Raw genomic sequence first — 18,496 nt, forward strand, 5'->3', positions numbered from 1 at the left:
AAAGTAAATATGTAGTTAAGAAAGGCCTATAGAATGCCGCAGCTAGTGTGGGTGTTTTTTAACATATCCAGTTAAAGGTGCAGTGTGTAATATCTAGCCAAATGGCATTAAGCTGAACAACCTTGGTTAAAATGAAAATAGTACGATTAGTAGGCCAATAGAAATGAGTGTTCAATTACCTGAAAATGTAGAATTGTTTTATTTATTAACTTACAACAGGCATTTTATTCATACACAGGGAGGTTCCCCTCCATGGACTCAGACTGGTTTGGAATTGAAGGAAATAGAGAAAAGTTGGACTCTAAATGGACTTACACGCTGCAGTTGTCATCAGAGGGTTATTTACATTCAGTATGACCCCTGCACTTTACAAAAAAGTGATTTTCCCCATGGATTAACAGACACACCTGATGTGGAGGCAAACTATATCACAAATGACATAGTCCTGCATATGTGCTCCTATTCCTAGCCAGGTGAAGGGAGGGAGTAGCCTTGTACCAAGCTGAGGTTAGCTATGCCCCTCTCACAGATTTTAAACTCTGTTCTGTCATTAGCATGCTTGTATTGGAAATTGTGATACAATAAACTGTATTTTTCACTATGTTTGCCACTTCACAAACCCTTATAGGTTTCTTTGGCTTCTCATGCACATCTTTAATTATAATATGGCTTCCAAATTATCATGCTCTGCATGTATTATATTTATTGTTATACTCTGTATTTTTGCATTTTTTTTCGTATGTGCAACAGAAACTAATATAAAAAATAAAAATAAAACTATCAATTAAATATACTTTTAATGGCTGCATTAATATACTATTAATGGGGGCACATAATCAATTGTCTACATTAATCATACACTCCTGTTTTCATCCTCTATAATTTCTGTTCTTTCTCTCTGTATAAATGTCTTGGGTATCTTTCATTGCGCTATCAATCTAAATATAATATGGTAAGGCTCAATTATGAGCTCCTTGGGTTTCCAACCTCAGCAGCACAATTTTGTATATACTCTTTCCTTGTGAAAATTGTATTAATTTGTAAAAAAAAAAAAAAAATCTGAAGTGCAAAAAATAAATAAAAAAATAAATTAAATAAAAATAAAATAAAACCTTGTGGGGTAAGCAACTGAGTAATGATATGTTGCTCACAAATAAGCAGGTTCTATGAAATGGCTCCTTTACATGAACCACAGGAGCTGGCTCTCGTTTTCATTTTTATTGTTTTAAAGAGCCAAACTGGAACCAAACAACGAGCTTGGAGGAGCCAAAAAATGGCTTTTATAATGAGCTGATCCACTTCTCTAAAAGGAGATGAATTTCCAATTGCATTGAGCAAGACTGGATGGACATTGGCCGTGGAAGCACGGAAGCAAGATAATGGTTTATGCCAAACTGTGCTGGATCAAACCAAACCACTTGGAGGAAACGGACCGTACACAAGCCCCGCCTCACACTGCTCATACAGACTTTAGGAGGATTTTAATCTTTGTCTGCAGTTAACAATTTCAGCAGTAAGCACAGGTGTTACACAGCACAAAACTTTGTCGTTTTGATAGTGCTCCTCAAAGCAGAAATCAGTTTCTGCCTCAGATCTGGAGTGCTTCGCTGTGATGTGATGTCATGATAACAACCATTACCGTAATTTTGCTCTTAAATCTTAGGGAGTGTTAAGATGAACTATCCATACTAATTCTTTTGAATTGTGTTTTTAAAAGTGTTTAAAAGCTTAAGCATGTACACATCTACCTCTGTGACTGGTAGAACAAGAAAACTGCAAGACGTGGGAAAGTAACCTCATGTCAGAGCCGCAGAGCCAGAGTACTGTATGATGTGTGATGCCATGCGTGCATACAGTATGGACCATATGCACTTGTGTTTTTCTCACTGTGTGTGTGCCTGCATTTGTGTGTATTTGATGTGTAGGCCTCAGAGGAGAGAGCACTGTATGGTGCTGTACGTGTTATAATAGGTAACGACAGCAATGCAGAGGTTGCCTTACAGTACAAGAGACTGGGGGGCTATGGAGAGAATACTGAGGAGGAGAGGGGGTACCATGGGGACTTCTCTCTCTCTCTCCCACACACGCACACAGACACACACACACACTGCAGACCCATGACATGAATACAAAAGCCACTTGTATGATGATGGAGACTGACAGCAACGTTGCATGCTATCTTGCTGCTCCATGTTTGATAAATGGACACACCACACACATGCTGTAGGAAGATGGATGAGGAGGGGCGTGCTGTCTATCAAAGCATGGCCTCATTTCTATGTGTCACTGATGCCCCTAACTACGTCATCAATCATGACACGGCGCTATTGGAAGGGATTTAGGGGGTCGGGGTCAGGGAGAAAGCCTATAGGCTGAATGATACCAGCACTGAAACGCGGCGTGTGTACAGTAAACACACTGGACTGAAAAAAGTATCTCCACGGAAGGTCAAACAGCAGCTTTATCACTCTGACAGCCTGACCTATGCATTGTGCATGCATTGTGGAATTGATTTCAGGGTTAGGTTAAGAAAAAAGGCTTGATGCATGCATCCAATAATGATGAAGTGCTGAATCTGATGATAGGTATAATATGATCCTCTGACATCGGCTGAATTTTTACTGTCAAAGCTCATTTTATCAGAGCAGAAGATGAAGAAAACTTCATAACATGCAGCAGCTGTATCCTGATATTATAGTGTGCTTCACCTCGAGGCAAAGAGAGTCAGCTGTTTGATGTTCTCCTACTCCTGGTCACATACTGTACATACATTTCAGCACCACTGTGTCAAAAAGCAGCAAAAATACAAGAGACAGAATTAAACTGCAACGTAAACACTTTAAAGCCTCTTAACAGCATGACCATCATATCAATGTAATCTGTTACATGCATGAGATTAGCAGACCTTCAAAGAGAAGCACAGATATGTATACAGTATGTGGATGATTTAGCTTATGTAATGCAAGGCTGTGCATTGCATCAGTCTCTCCTCACAGGATTAACAAGATGTGTGGCTTTGGTTCCCTTCAGTGCTGTTATCTGTTCAATTTGGCAAATAAAGGAGGAAAGATGCTCAGATATGTAGGACTAAATGGCAGCACATCTATTCTACTGAAGTGATTGGGAAGTAGGCCTGCAACAATGAATCAATGAAATTAATAAACAAAAGTGCTGGCAACAAATTTACTCATCATTTAGTTTTGTTGCACGATCATTGCATCGCTTGGCGTGGTGCAGAGCAGTTTGCCTATACTATTTTAACAGCACTGGAATATCTTTGCTCTGGAAAATGATCATCCGATAAATCGAGGATTAAAATAATCATTTGGTGCAGCCCTACTGGGAAGTGCAGGATGCAATACAATACAGTGACTCCCAAATGGGGGCCCATGGGCCAGGTCTGGCCTGCCAGTGCCAATTATGGGCCCTTGTCATAAGTTTACACAAAATTAAATTCATTATTGTTTCTTACACAACGCTGAATGATGTGGTCATGATGAGATTTGCCTGGTCTACATTAAGGTTCTGCTCTGCTTCTTCATCTACACCTTGTTTGTGATTTTACTTTAGTTCAAGAATTTTGAATCACTATCCTACACCTGCAACTTATAATCACAAAATGATGCTAAAAGAAGTAACAATGACATCTACTATAACTTTTATATGCGGATACTCTAGGATATACTATACCCTACGGTACATGGCTTATAATAAAGATAATATCACAAGACAGCAATATTGCAATGAGTGATGTACTCCAAGATTATTAAAACATAGACGATATCTAATTAACCAACAAAACTCCTCTAAGATGGTAACAGGCAGGATTCTTGTGTTTTTTTCTTACAATTTAGTATAAATCAACCCTCTTTTCATGCTTTACCTCTTCACTTCTCTCCCTGTTCTCTCATTTTTCTTTTTCCTTGCTGTCATCTTCTTCTGTGGCAAATTACCTTCCATTCCCATTAACCTCATTCATGCTGCAAGTGCCCTTGTGAGCAGTGAAGAGGCTGTGACATGTGTAGTCAAAATAGTGGGAAAATTGGTTTAAATAGCTGTATTTCAGAGTAAAATAATAAAATATATACATTTTCCCATTGGTTTTTTTATTGTATCACATCAGTTCGGGGGGAAATAAACTGACTTAGAAATATTTTGTTTCTATAACTGATAATCACTTAAAAAAGAGAAGGTAAAGATTGAACACTACAAACTGATGCAGTCTACATCATTGCTAAACATTTTAGCACAGTACGTTACCATAATAAAAAGCAATCACTACATGAGTTCAGTGTAAATAAACATGGCAAAGAACTGATGGAACTAAGAAAAGTTAACAGAACAGCAGACAACAAAGAAGTTCTAACATATGCAGCCAAATGAATGAAGGAAAATCTCATTTCTTTGTGGGTTATGAAATTTGACGACTGATTATGATGTTGCATCACACTGGTACAGCTATATAATAGAGATGTGATGGTTGAATAGATTTTGCTGTACTGCGGTGACGGAAGCGTCACAATATCGCCATGGACATGTGACGGTTACAACGATAGATCTTTAGGGCAAAAAGTGTAGTTTTTGCAGTGGAGCAGAGCGAGTGGGAACTATGGTTACATCGGCCTATGAGTACCCATCATCCTTTGCACTCCACTTGCTAGCTGAATGAAAATGATGGATACTCCTAGTGGCAAGGGAGAACCAGGTAACAAAGTGGGGCACCAGTACGCCATCTGTTCGCCATCCTGCCACAACGAAAGAGGAAGAAGAGTGGCAAAGTTTTACAGATTGTAGAGGCTCCAGCAACTTCTGAATCTGGTGTGTGGAAGCAACGAAATGGTGATGGACAAATAAGAAAACGGTATGCAGACACTGTCAGACTGTGGTGTAATGGGGAATACGAGGAACATGAGGAGCCACTTGGCAAATCAACACCCCGAGAAGATTTGTGAAGATGCGAGGAGCAGAATCCAGCCAGATCTAAGGACTTAAGAAAGCGTTCTCAATCCAACTTTCCCACAACAGCACCAGGGCTCAACAGATCAAAAGGTGTTTCGGTGGATATATCGCCAAAAACCTACAGCTATTTTCCATAATGGACAACAAAGGTTTTAGAAGGTCAGTAAACATGCCAGGGCCAAAGTATTAGTAAATATTTTTAAGCCTAATGTATACCTGTGGCACTTTTTGTGCTTATTGTAATATTCAAAGTGCAATTGTTGTTACATAAGCACCAACATCTCTTTATTTCCAAGTCAAACTGTACCCTGAGATTATCTGAGATTATATGAGAATATCTATTATAAGAATCAGTGATGCATTTTAGGTTTCAGTGCCAGTCTTTAAGAATATTTGCTAGTTATATGTGGTTTAGAGACAGAGAACCAAAAAATAAAAAGAATCAATAATCATACAAACATGAAAAATGCATTTATGCAAAGTGAAAAAAATGCCTCATTATTTGGGTTACATATTCAAAAAGGAGTGTGAATGAAGGCAAACTTATCTAAATACAACCCTTCTTCTTACTTTTCAATTTTGCACCAACTTTTGACCTGTCCACATGGGAAAAGCCAACTTAGGACATGCAACTAATGAGCATCAACTACAGTCAATGTGCCTGTTGACATTTTGTGCATGCCATCCTTCACTCTTTTCCTCCTCGTTCCCCTGCCCTGTTCAAATAAAGGCCAAAATCCCTCCTGTTTTATGTGCATTCCCTCTTCTCTTCCATGTTCCATCTTCCCCTACAAACTTGACTTATTTCCTCTCCTTCTTTTCACCCTCCTCAGAAAAACGCATCAATGACAAATGTATCTCATACAGCACAATACAAACTCGTATCAGAGAAACACTGATACAGAAAAAAAACAAGCCTCATAATCATGAGGGGACATAATGATCTAATCTGTCACTTCCTCAAAGTCTGATAGGCCCATACATCAGCACATGGAGAGTCATCTATCACAGAGCAGCGGCAGGTTATGGCAGTGTGCTGATGGATCGGAGACGAGGATAGAGAGGATGACTGAGTCGCCCTTATCGGAGTTATGAAAAGGAGAGGGGCGAAAGGGGAGAGGGTGTGTGGTGGGGTAGACACTCAAATGTGCTAAGGACAAATGTGTTTGTCATGGATTGTCATGGGTAGTAAACAGCCTGTGTCTATGTGTGATGGGTGCACACATATTAATCACACTGACTGCTCAGTATAGCTTAAAGGTAGAACAAACCCCTCCATGTATGATGTGAATTTGTGAGTACAGTATGTGCATGAGCCCCCATTCAGGCGTATGTATCTGCTGTGGAATCCAAAGCATTTGACCCCAATCTGTGCGTCTGCATTATTTATAGTCTGATGCCAGCATCCCTTTGTTTGTTTTTCAGCCTCTTGTCTGAGGAATCAATGTGTGGGAACAAAAATGAAAAATTAAGAGGAAAAAGAAGGAGAGTACATGGAAAAGAGCACTTTTCCGAACAAGCTGTTCTCCGTCTGTATGGGTAAACACAGTGAAACACATCAAAAGCATTAAAGCTAATTGATTGCTCTGGATTTTCCCAAAGGAGTTCAAATAGTTCGGAATATACAGTCAGGAGGTTTTCGAAAAGAGCTGTCCTCAAGCTGTACACACCAATAAATGCACTCTACAGTCCCTTCTCGCTTTATATATCAGCCGTGCACACAAGCGCGCGCACACACACACAGCAGTCCCCTTCAGCAAGCGTAGCTGGCAGGGCAACAGTGTGCATCCTCAGAGACCCACTGGGCCAAATCAATGGCAGCCAGCAGCCTTCCACAATGAGCAGCCACCATTTTACTGGCTGCCACCCAGCGCAGCAGAGAAGCAGCTAAATAGTCTATGAAAAGGCTCGGCGGCTTACAAAGAGCACACGCCGCCGCAACAGGAAAAAAAATATCACTGTGTTGCAGAGTGGGTTTGTGCAGCCAATTTGTTAGGCAAGCTCTGTGTGCACTGCTTGTGTGGTTTGCGTGTGTACTTGTGAGCATGCATGAGTCCATTTTTGGGGGTAAGGAAGCTTATCATAAAAATGCCTCGTTTCTGTGTATGTGTGCGCATTTGTGAGGGAGAGAAAAAGTGTGTGAGTTGATGCCAATGCAGAGGTCGACTGTTGAATTCTAATCAGAGAAATGTAGCTTTTGAAATTCTCATTCGGATGATTGTTCTCTCATGTGCTCGAGCAGGCGGCATACGTTAAGCTCGCCTGCAAATAAATCGCCCTCCTTACCCTCCCCCAACACACAAATACACTCACTCACACAGAAAGCATGACATTATCTGTCATTATGTCTCCCTTACTCTCACAGACACACACACCGCTGGCATGGCCGACCGGTTTCTAATCGGTGAATCAGCATATCAGCCAAGAAATGTCAGATTACGTTATAATCCTGCGTTTTAGTGCCTTTGACTCCCCACACGTTTATGTGTGTGTCATGATTTTAACACTAGCCTATTATGTCTGCTCTAAAGGGAAGCAACACAAACGCCTGCACATGCAGTCACTGGGGAGCAGGGACAGTTTGGAGGTTAGGAGGTGACCGTGCTGCTCGAAGTGAAGGAGATCAATCTGAGCTGTGACTGAAGACTGAATCTCACTGATGCGTCACTGTGTCGCTCATAAAAAACCAACAAACACTGCAACAACAACACAGGGCCCATTAAAAGGGTATAATTAACTTATTTGATGACCAGAAGCTGCTTAATGAGCTCTCTCTGTGTCTCGGAAAATGACTAACATAAAAGCAAGATTTTGTTGTAACACATTAACAAAATTATATTGTGTCTGGAGTTTCAAACAGCAAGAAAGGATTTATTAAAATCCTTCAGAAACCAGTATAAATGTGTTCTTTCTTTAGGTCACATTTAAAGCATGTCAATTAGTATTTGAACCATTCTATGCAATATTTAAACTCCCTTTTTCACATTTAGGTCACTTAATACATTTTTCTCATATTAATGTGTTGATGATAACATTCAGTAGCTTATGTTCCACTTTAGTCAGGTTATGCTACATTTAAGTCACTTAATATTTCATTTCAATGGCATTATGTTTCATTGGAGTCAAGTTTTTATATTTTAGTTCCTTTGCGTAACATTTAAGTCACAGTTTGTTACATTTTAGTCACTCATATTAAGACTTGGAAACTTTTTCATAAACTCTGCTGATTTTTGTAGTCATTTTTTTAGATTCTAGTCAACTGTAGTGAAGTTTCTTGGCATTTCCCACCTAATTACTGACGTCAAAACATGCTAAAGACATAATTTTTTGAAAACACTACCCCTAGCTTTTGGGAGAATATCGGTTTGTGGCCAGAAGGAGATATGAGGTTTTGGCCCAACAGCAGCGATGTTCTATCAATTCATCATAGTCACTAAATGCACAGTTATGTCAACTCATGCTTTATTTTGGGCATACGACCCAACATTTATTTTGTAGTACCTGTATTTAATTTAACATCCTGTATTGTTACTCATTTTTCTCACTTTGTGAAATGCATTATAGCAACTTTTACATCACTTTTTGAAACATTGGCATATCAAATCTGCAAATCTGACTAAATTCATTTGGAAACATCGGCAGGATTATTACCCTTGTTAATAGCACATCACATCTGCATTCATTACACTTAGCTTTTGCTATTTCATTGCCAAAACCTGGAATATTTATGTGCAACTCCAAAAGTTGAGGAATCACTGTTTATTTCCTGTATTTTTTACTTTCATGCTGCCTGTAAGGCACCTAAAACACTGAGACAAATTACTTGTACTAATATAACTACTTAGGCCAGATTTAGATTGTGAGCAATGCATTTTGGGTGTGCTTCTGGGCGATTTTCTTATTTCATGACTTTCATAATTGCATCACGTGGACAAAACAGAAAACTGAAGACTATCTGCAGTGTTAAGCTATTCGCTGCACTACTCAGTCTGAAGTCAAAAACAAGGCTCCATTGAAAAATACCCTCCACTTTATCGATGTCTAAGCCGAGACGGGAGCTGAGCCTCGTCTGTAACTCTAGAAGACAACCTTGTTATTTCAATAAACCTATTATAGGAGCTTCTTATGAAAGGCACGGGGGAGGCCGGGGGAGTCAGTTAGGTGTCTCTTTGCTTTGGCCAGGAGATTCAGAGGATGCAGGGGGGGAAATGATGCCAATCTCTACACCAGGGGATGTATTAAATGACGGGCCTAATTTAATATTGCAATATTGAGAGACCTGCTAAGGCACTTCCTGCGTCTAAAGCCCGTCCTGGAATAGAGAAGTTGGGGTATTGCTGCGTAAGGGCTTTGGGATACATTAGAGAGGAAAGGAAGTGATTTCATGGTGGCGTGTTTACAAGGTGAGTGATGGATGCAGTATAACTGTGCAAAGAAAGTGTGTTTTATCTAATGCATTGGTGCACTTTATCATAATAGTACTCTTATTATGTCCAGAGTTGCTTTAATACCAATACTGCCTCAATTGCTGGACTACCCAAACCCTAACAGAGAATGCTGGTCAAAGATAGCAAAATAGTTTTTTCCGATAAAAAATATAATTCTGCCAGGAACCCTCTCCTCATTCATTTAACCATTGAGCAGACAGCTCTGCTCAAAAGATGCTCCCTGGGTTAGATAATCAGAATGCTTTGGTTTTACAGGGTGCATGGCTAGAAACCCCCACATAGATAAACATTTGACAATGCGTATTGAATATAATAAATTAGTTCAAAAGCAATTAACCCATAATAGCACAAATCTGAATAAGAGGGTGAAACAAGCTTTATGCTACAAAGGAGGAGGCTGGGGTGGAGGGGGTTAAGCTATGCCAACAGCAGCAGTTTGGTGCATCAGCATTAATGCAAGCAGGGATTAGTGAGAAATATGTAATATTTAAATACACTGCTGTGTTGAGAGAAAGAGCTGTGATTGGCTGTGGGAGCTAGGAGGCGATATGAGGGTGAGACTGCTGTCAGCTGATCCCAGCTGGGCGTATGACTACCATGTCCTGCATGAACTAATGCTGAGCTTCATCATAGGGGAACTTGTTACAGGTTAATGCTTGAGTCTTGGTATCAGGAATGACAAAATGATACAGAAACATTTCTGTAACTGACCCTAAAAGCAGAATTTACCACAATTGACATAGGACTCAATCTGTATATCTATTTGATATGGTAAATCATCCATACATCCCATAAATTTGCCATTTACACACACTGACACATTAATGAATATATGAAACACACACATATTACATCCTGCAGAAGCAGCAGGACATTTCAGGTCAGGTTTGTAAATTTGCATTCATGCCTGCAGCGTTCTGTCTCCACGAGGGCAGAGCATGTCTGGTAATTTCAAAAATTTGGTGCTGGTAAAGGGATTATTCACATGCACGCATACACATGGCCTAACACACACAAACTCACACAACCCTCGCGTCTGACTGATACTCACATCTTGTAAACCTTTTACAGCTCATCAGATATCAATCCTTACCGTGAGCACCTAAAGAACGAACACTGTCAAGACGAATGAGAGGAAAAACTTCACACACACAAACATCACACATCATTTAATCCCAGGTGCCTCGGGGAGTCTGAGGGAAATGGGGAGGCTGAACATAATTCCTGAACACGAACAACAAGAAATGGGATTTGTGTTGGACTCCTAGCCCCCCAGAGAGAGAGAGAAGGACAGGGGAGGAAACAACAACAGGATGAAGGATAAACAAAGCGACAAAAGAGGAACCCAACACTCTTATCCTGATTCAATTGGCCTAGACAAACAAAAAAAGACAAAAGTCATTAATTACAAATCTACAGACAAACAAGTGTGGCAAGGGCTAATCCGTGTCAGGCAGAGAAATGAGCAGCTAAGGCTAATAGAATTAACGTGCAGCAGGGTGATTGGTGGGAGCCATTTTGGGGCATCCAGTTGCTGCTTGGACGTGCGGTTTATGAATGGAGCAACTGAGCCAAGGGCTGAAGCTGTGCCATGGCAGGGACAAGCGGAGGTAAAGACTTCCACAGGGGATCCAGAGCAAACACTCTGTGCTCATATAATGGACTGGAAAATTCCTCCCTTCAGCCTGAAGTATTAATCCGTGAAATGTTGGTCTAAATGTCAGCTTTGCTGATTGATATAACACAATAGTGATTCACATCACATGAAAGGCTTTTACATTTATTGTTGTTAACACCTAGAGCTTGGTAACTCCATCCAACTTAAAAAAAATCCTCTGGCAGATCTGAGTGACGCATCTTTCTTCCAGGGACTACATTAGCGGTGATTGCTACTGCAGCTGTATAAAGAAATGAGCGCCACCTACAGCACTTTGGGGAGAAAATCCAAGGAAAACAGCAGCCCACAATGTTTGACAGACGTGAAATCTCTGGGAAAAATACCACAGCAGTGATCGCTTGGTGCCAAAAATGTTGCCAAAAGCAAAAGAGGAACAAAGAAAAAAATCTGAGTGGCTGCCACTGAGTGAGTAACGATACATATTCTGTCGCTTCAAAAACAGAAACATACGTCTGGAAGTTGTATCTTTTGGCGCATGATCATAAATATCACAAACATCAAGTGAGTTTATATGGCTCTGTCGATGAAGCAGTGATTAAAGGAGGGAATAATAGGATGTAATGCAAACACATGTCACAGAGGCGCCACTGTAAAGAGAAGATGAGAGGGGATGTAAGACGAGTGGTCTGAAGCCAAAAGTAAAGGAAATTAAAAGGAATACATTATTAAATAAATTGCTTCAGAAAATGGAGAGGACAGAGACTGGGGCATAGGAGAGCAGCTGTAAACAGCAGCAAATCCTCTGGCCTAGAGAAAAGAAGTGATGTGGAAGTCCTGCAGCCGTGCCACTAAGCCCCCGCTGCAGATTAAACTGTAGAGTAGTAAAGAGGGGTAAGAGGAAGAGAAGGAGGAGGAGAGACAGATAGAAAGACAGAGAAAGGAAGAAAGAGGGAAAATAAGGCTTTGTGGTCTGGCACCGGTTTGCAATGTCAAACCATCGTGCGTGCCGAGGGGATGGGAGACGAGGAAAGAAGGGGGCGATTGAGAAAGAGACGGGGGGGAAAGAAAACAGTAAATTTGAGGGGGAAAGTGTGGAAAGAAGGGAGAAACAGAAACACTGTTGGAGTGGTTGGAAAATGGAATTGTTGTGGTTGTCGCTGGCTCCTTCAGGGTGTCTCCCACTGATTGGAACATGAGGGTGGGGGGGGGCCGGGGAGGGATCATCTCAACCACAAACTCTCTCTGTCATTGTCTCTCTGTTTTCTCTCTTAATTTATCTTTTTATCTTTTTTTTCCCTCGTTCCTTTTAACAAATTTCCCATATCAAATCTCAATCATCCCCAAGCACAAACACACCCACACACAGAGCGTACACAACACATGTAATAAATACTGAAATGTGATGCCGCTGCGGCCCTGTAAAGAGAGCAGAACACTGCTAAAAATGGCCCTGAGCTAAAATGTTTGCTTGTGTTTTCCGCCACTACAACACGTAATAAAACAATAAAAAGAAATAAAAAATGGAATAGTTTTGAAAGGAGCAGCAAAATGAGAGCAAAAAGAGGAAGGTGAAGAGGAAGAGCGCTACGGGAGGGGAGAACAAAACCAGCCCGCGTGGAAAACAGACGAAGTGAGGAAAGTCTTAAGTTAAATTTTTAATACCTCACCATATGCTCCTCTCCACAGGTGAAGACATCTTTGCTATTTAATTACCGATTCAGAGCCCGTATGTGGGCGTGATTGCATGATAGATGAAAGCATGGAGAAAAAGCAAGAAAGGGAAAAGAAAGGAAAAAAGCAGTGACATACAAAGCAAAAGCATCAGAAAGGCGTGACACGAACAAACAGATCAAACAGAGAGAAGAAACACCAAACAGAGGGATGACAGAGATACATACTATTGATTGGAGAAGTATGTGAAAGTGAGAGCAGGGGGGTAAATCTAGGAATCAGACAGATGATAGGGAGGACTGGGATGGATTGGAAGCGGCCCCCACCCTCAGACTGCCAGGTTAATCAATAGCCTGGCTGCTCCTTCACCTCCTCTTCCTCAGCTTCACATCCTTTCACCATAGAAAGGAACTACACAGCTGGATGCCGGCTGACTGTGGCCGACGCAGGATGCTCACCCGACTGCCCACTCTTGCTGTTTTCACCACAAGGCTGTCGCTCAAAATAGCTGCTTTGAAAAGCTTTACATATGCAGTTTGATCCTTGAGAACTAAGAGTGCAAAAAAAAATTTGTTTTTCTCTCATTTTCTGCAAGAGACAGACCAAACTTCTCTTTCCTGTTCTGTAAAATCTTTTTTTCTTGCAATTACCAACATTTTCTTTTACAGTTGACCTTAGCAGTGATCCAGCTCTGTTGACTTGCTCATGTCTCCCGAGTTTAGACTGCCCAGGCCTGGTCTGTGGGAACCAAGCACACAGTCACTATAATTAACATCCCAACCCATAACATCCCTGACCTTAACATCACCTCTTCTAACCTGACCTAACCCTAAGGGGGATGACATGGACATTTACGACATATATACGCATACAAGCTCAGGCACAGCAGCTATGTATCTGTGCCACGCAGAAATGCGCTGACAACCGTGTTACACACACGCACACTCACTCTTACACAGCTGGCTCTGCAGACACTGGCATCCATCACATCTTGTGAAACTTAATCTCTCTGAGAGGAGGAACAGCTGCAGTGGCACGCATGCACACACACACTCACATGCATGCACACACACAGAAACAGTGGGAGATCAGCTGGGGTAAAGTACTTGTTCATCCACAGACTGGCATGTGACAAGGCCCCCCTGACCTGAGAGAAGCAGGCTACCATCATAAAACAGGTTGTAGTCCACTTGCCTAATGCCCCAAAACCTAAATACAGAGAGCAGCACAACGAGCACTTTTAATGACTGTTTTAAAAGATAAACGTATCTCTACTTAACATATTAACCTGTTACACATCAGACTTCTGTTTTAACTGAAAATATCAAACTCAGTATTTTAGATGCTAAAAATGTGCCATACTTGAGTAATTTTTGATACAGTGTGTTTCAAGACTATACCTTTTCAGTCATTCTAATAAATGACAGCATCAAAAGTGCTTCAAGTTTTTAAAAAAGTCATGTATTTTCCAAGACAGATGCTCAGGAGAGGAATGAACCCATTAAAGACCACAAGCAAACTCTTACACACTGTCTGAAACCTTGGTTCTCAACTGGGGGTCTGGACCTAAAGTGGGTCATGAGGGCATTTTCAGTGCGTCATGGATGCACAGTATTTCTGAAAAAAGCGGCACAAAGTCTACAACAGGTGTGTCCAAACTATGGCCCAGTGGCCAAAGGTGGCACGAGGCAAGATATAAAAATAAAATAAAATATGGCCCACATTAAAACATGAAGCTTGTGCTTAACTTTATTGCACTTTTTAGTTTCAGAACAAAGCAGTGCTACCATGTTTATTCTGTATACAAACATTTTGACAAGACGATATTTTGATTAATAATGTCCTGATGGATTATCACAGCAAATAGCAGCACCAGTAGCATTTAGTGGGCAGAGCCAGAGGTAGCTGGGGCCCTTTGAAATCTGATTGGACCCCCAAAATCCTAAAAATTACTTCTTATTTGCCCTGTCAACCATTAACAAGCCATTTAGGCGTACTCAGTCACTAAACGTGTATTAACCTTCATTGGATCAGTCATACTAACTTTATAGAGGAACATGAAAGTGGCCCCGCTACCCTGATATATACCTGTATGTGGCCCTTTGTATCTCCATCTTTCTATTTTAGCATATCTATTGGCCCTTTTCAAGTCCAAAGTACCACATTTTCACTAAAACCATTTGGTTATGGTAAATTATCAGAAATTTGGAGCGTAGTTGTTAAACAAGGAGGTGGTAACGGGTCCTCCTGAGTCCAGGTTAGTTGACAACTATTGGTCGAAACTGCATGGACTGTCACTGACTGCTTAACTGTATCTCACATACTGTGAGAAGGCCCTCTGTGGTAAAAGCTTCACCTTATGTGCACATTTGCACTCACTTATCTGTTAACTGTAACTTAAATCACTGTGGTATAACGCCTCACTTCTGATGCATATTTGCACTGATTGATCTACTTACCATACTATTAACTAATTTAATCGATTTATCTTACCCATAATGTTGCTAGTAATTAATTTATTCACTGTAGCTCAAATGCTGTAAGAAAGCTCACTGTGCTAACTTAATTTATCTACTTTACTCAAACGCCGAAAGTAATTTATCTAGTCACTGTTACTGAAATTCTGTAAGAAAGCTCTCTGTGGTAAAATGCCTCACTTCATATGGTTAGTTGCACTTATTCATCTACTTACATTACTAATAACTAAATTAATGTATTTATTGTGCTGAAATGCTGCAAATACTTTATTCACTGTAACTCAAATACTGTAAGAAGGCTCTCTTTGGTAAAATATGCACATTACACTGATCAACTATCTTAAATCATCTTAACTACCTCGTGTAAATCTGTCTACATCCTTGATGTTTTATACTCTGATCATGTCTAGTCAGTATCCTTGCACCCTTTGCACATCCTGCAACTATAGCCTACTATGTATGTACTATAAATTATACCTACAAGGGTTAATACATATTTAAATCTAATTTTGCTGCTGAGAACAAAGTTTACCAGAGTCACATTCCTTGTTGCGTAAGCATACTTGGGTATTAAAGCTCATTCTGATTCTGAAATACATTTTGTTACCAATGTATTTCTGCATTTTAGGCGGTGTGTAGAATTTTGCTTTAAAATCCCAGTGACAATACTAGATGTCTTGGACATTTCCCCTGTGGTACTGAAACAAAGACCAATATTTTCTTTTATTTTTACTTGATTTTTATATTGAAGTTTAAAACTTGTATTATAACAACCCTTTGCTTTCATCAGATATACACTTTTCTGTGGTAAACTTCTATATATTTGTGTAAAATAATGCCATATCTTTAAATAGCAAGGAAAATTGCAATGGGTTTGGCAATTAAGCAAATACAAAGTGAAAATCTGGCCTTTGAAAGATGGCATATGGCGCCTACTTCAGAGGTTTTTTATAGCAACACTTCAAAATGTTGTAAGGCTCTTGATAATAGAACATGAGGTATAAATGTAAAGGTAAGTTCTTCTCTCACTCCTCTCTCTCAGACATGTGTGAGTGTGAATGAGAATGCATTTGTGTGTCTGACATCCTCCAACCTAATTGCTGTAAAAGTACTTGCATGATTGATTTGTAAGCTAGTGAGGTCTGTAATGCTGCCATAGACAGTGTTTGAGCAAGACTGCTGACTGCTGCTGGACACACACACACACACACACACACCCTCAGCCATCAGCACATTACAGCACATTACAGTCACTGAGTTTTGGCAGCGTCGTAAAGAGGAATATAAATGTCATGCATCAAATTGGCAACACAGCCATCAAATGCAATCTTTGTACATCTCACAGGTGGACGGGGACGATGAGGGCTGCTTAAATCTGGACACACATTTCATGGAAACCTTACGTAATGAAATATAATCGGAAATTTCTATTTCCAATATCCTCTGTGAAACATGTCTAAATGGATTTGATACATGCTGGTGCAGGGGAAATCTACAGACAGAAATTCAGCCTTATAATCCACTGTGGCCTATTTGAGTCTAAAGTGTTCATGCAGTTTTGCATAAATTCTCAGACAGCCCACTCACTCAGTGCCATTAACAAATCCTACAGCTTTGTGTTTGCATGCACCATCATATGTCCATCTTCTGTGGGTGCTGTCTGGGTGTGTGTGCTGTCTGCATGTGTGTGTGCCTGTGGCATCGCTTCAGTCGTGAGGAAACACCTCAGAGCATGTTTTGAGGGGGAGCACCAAACCCACCCCCAGCATGGACCCCAGTGAAAACCAAGCCTCCTTAATTTCTCATTATTTCTGCGGATGTCTCATTGCAAAATTAAATGTAATAATGTCATAACGTTTTAATGGGATGCAGTTTAATAAGCAGCACAAAACTGTTATAACTGTATACTCGTACATCTCTGGTTCCACAGGAAATAAAGACTATTACTGTGTGACAGCCTATATTGCAAATGTATGGACACAAGCATTAATCAAACTAAATAAGATCACTGAGAAGATATTGACAGCCAGTGCTATCAATCTCTGAACAATGGCATATTATTGGCTTATAACCACCTGAAACACCCATGAAACAACTAAGTGTACATCGTTTAAGGTAGGCATTAAGTGTCAGTCATATGTGTTTGATACCGGAGGACTGTATAAATGCATCCACACACACCACATCTGACCGGAGCAGATGTAAGGGCGCTTAGCATGGGAATCAGAAGAAGTTAACGCTCCGCTGTGCATGACAGAAATAGCCGAAAACACACAGAGAAAGAGGCACGCGCTTACCATATCAGCGTCCCGCCACGCGCCGTCGTTGGAAAGAAACAAACAAACTGAAAATTCGCTGTCTGGATGGATTGAAGCCCTCCGTCAGTCCGTCCGTCGTCTGCCTGTGTAACATCCACCGTGGCTGCAGCCGCTCTGCCCAAATAATCCAGCTCTGTGCGTCTGTTTCCCTCCCTCTTTCTCTCTCTCTCGCTCTCTCTCTCTCTCTATTCAGTAACTCTCACTCTCTCTCTCTCTCTCTCTCTCAATCGCGCTCGCGCTCTCGCTCCAATAATTTCCTACCCGGTGAGTATATGACTCGGTAAGGTAGCTGCTAAATCCCTCTGGTATGGTGGCTGGAGGGAAGTTGGCTGCAGATTTAAAGCTGCAGACGCCGCGAGTAATCCATGCGACGTTAGCCTATATTTGGGGGAGTCCAGAATAGTGTGTATGTGAGAAAAACGTCCCGGGAGACTTGGTGATCACTCCCTCTCCCGAAGAGACGAAATAGTCCCAAGACTCCCAACAGAAATATCAATGTGTGCATATCATGTCATCTTGAGCCTTCTATCATGGTTCATTAACCCTGATTATATTATTAGATCAACAATGCCCCGAAGGGAAGATTCTTTTGTTAAAGCTCCTGCAACTGTAGTTTTGCCTTTATTATTCTTCACACAGGATGATCAATTCATAGTTAAGTCTGCGCAAACGCCAGAAAATAAAGTATAAGATGAGACACCTTAAATGGAAAATAATTACATAATGAGCAGAAAGTGGCAAAAATGAATGGAAGGTGGCAAATATGGTTTAATTAAGGTAAAATGGGCAAAAAATTTGGCAAAATTAATGGAAACAATGCTGAAAAGGGTTTAAAATGGCAAAAAGAATAGATATACTGATGAAAATGGGTATAAAAAAGTTTAAAAAATGGACAGAAGTAGTGGTGAAAATGGGTTAAAAAGTTGCAAAGATGGACTGAAATAATGGTGAAAATGGGTTAAAAAGTGACAAAAATGGACAGAAGTAGTGTGAAAAGGGTTAAAT

The 18,496-nt window shown here is 40.6% G+C and overlaps 1 protein-coding gene across 19 annotated transcripts in view; it reads right to left on the reverse strand.

Annotated features, from left to right (window-relative positions):
* The window catches only part of ptprdb (protein tyrosine phosphatase receptor type Db), a 249,671-nt gene that overhangs the window by 129,483 nt on the left and 101,692 nt on the right, over positions 1–18,496 (reverse strand). Inside the window, exon 1 of one of the 19 annotated variants that reach the window (XM_041784678.1) lies at positions 17,471–17,600. The exons of the other annotated variants lie outside the window; for them this stretch is intronic. The gene's annotated coding sequence lies outside the window, so the exon portion shown is untranslated. Of the gene's footprint in view, positions 1–17,470; positions 17,601–18,496 lie in introns of those variants that run through there. 19 annotated transcript variants of the gene reach the window in all.

The sequence above is a fragment of the Cheilinus undulatus genome, linkage group 4 (genome assembly GCF_018320785.1).
Source record: "Cheilinus undulatus linkage group 4, ASM1832078v1, whole genome shotgun sequence".
Lineage (NCBI taxonomy): Eukaryota > Metazoa > Chordata > Actinopteri > Labriformes > Labridae > Cheilinus > Cheilinus undulatus.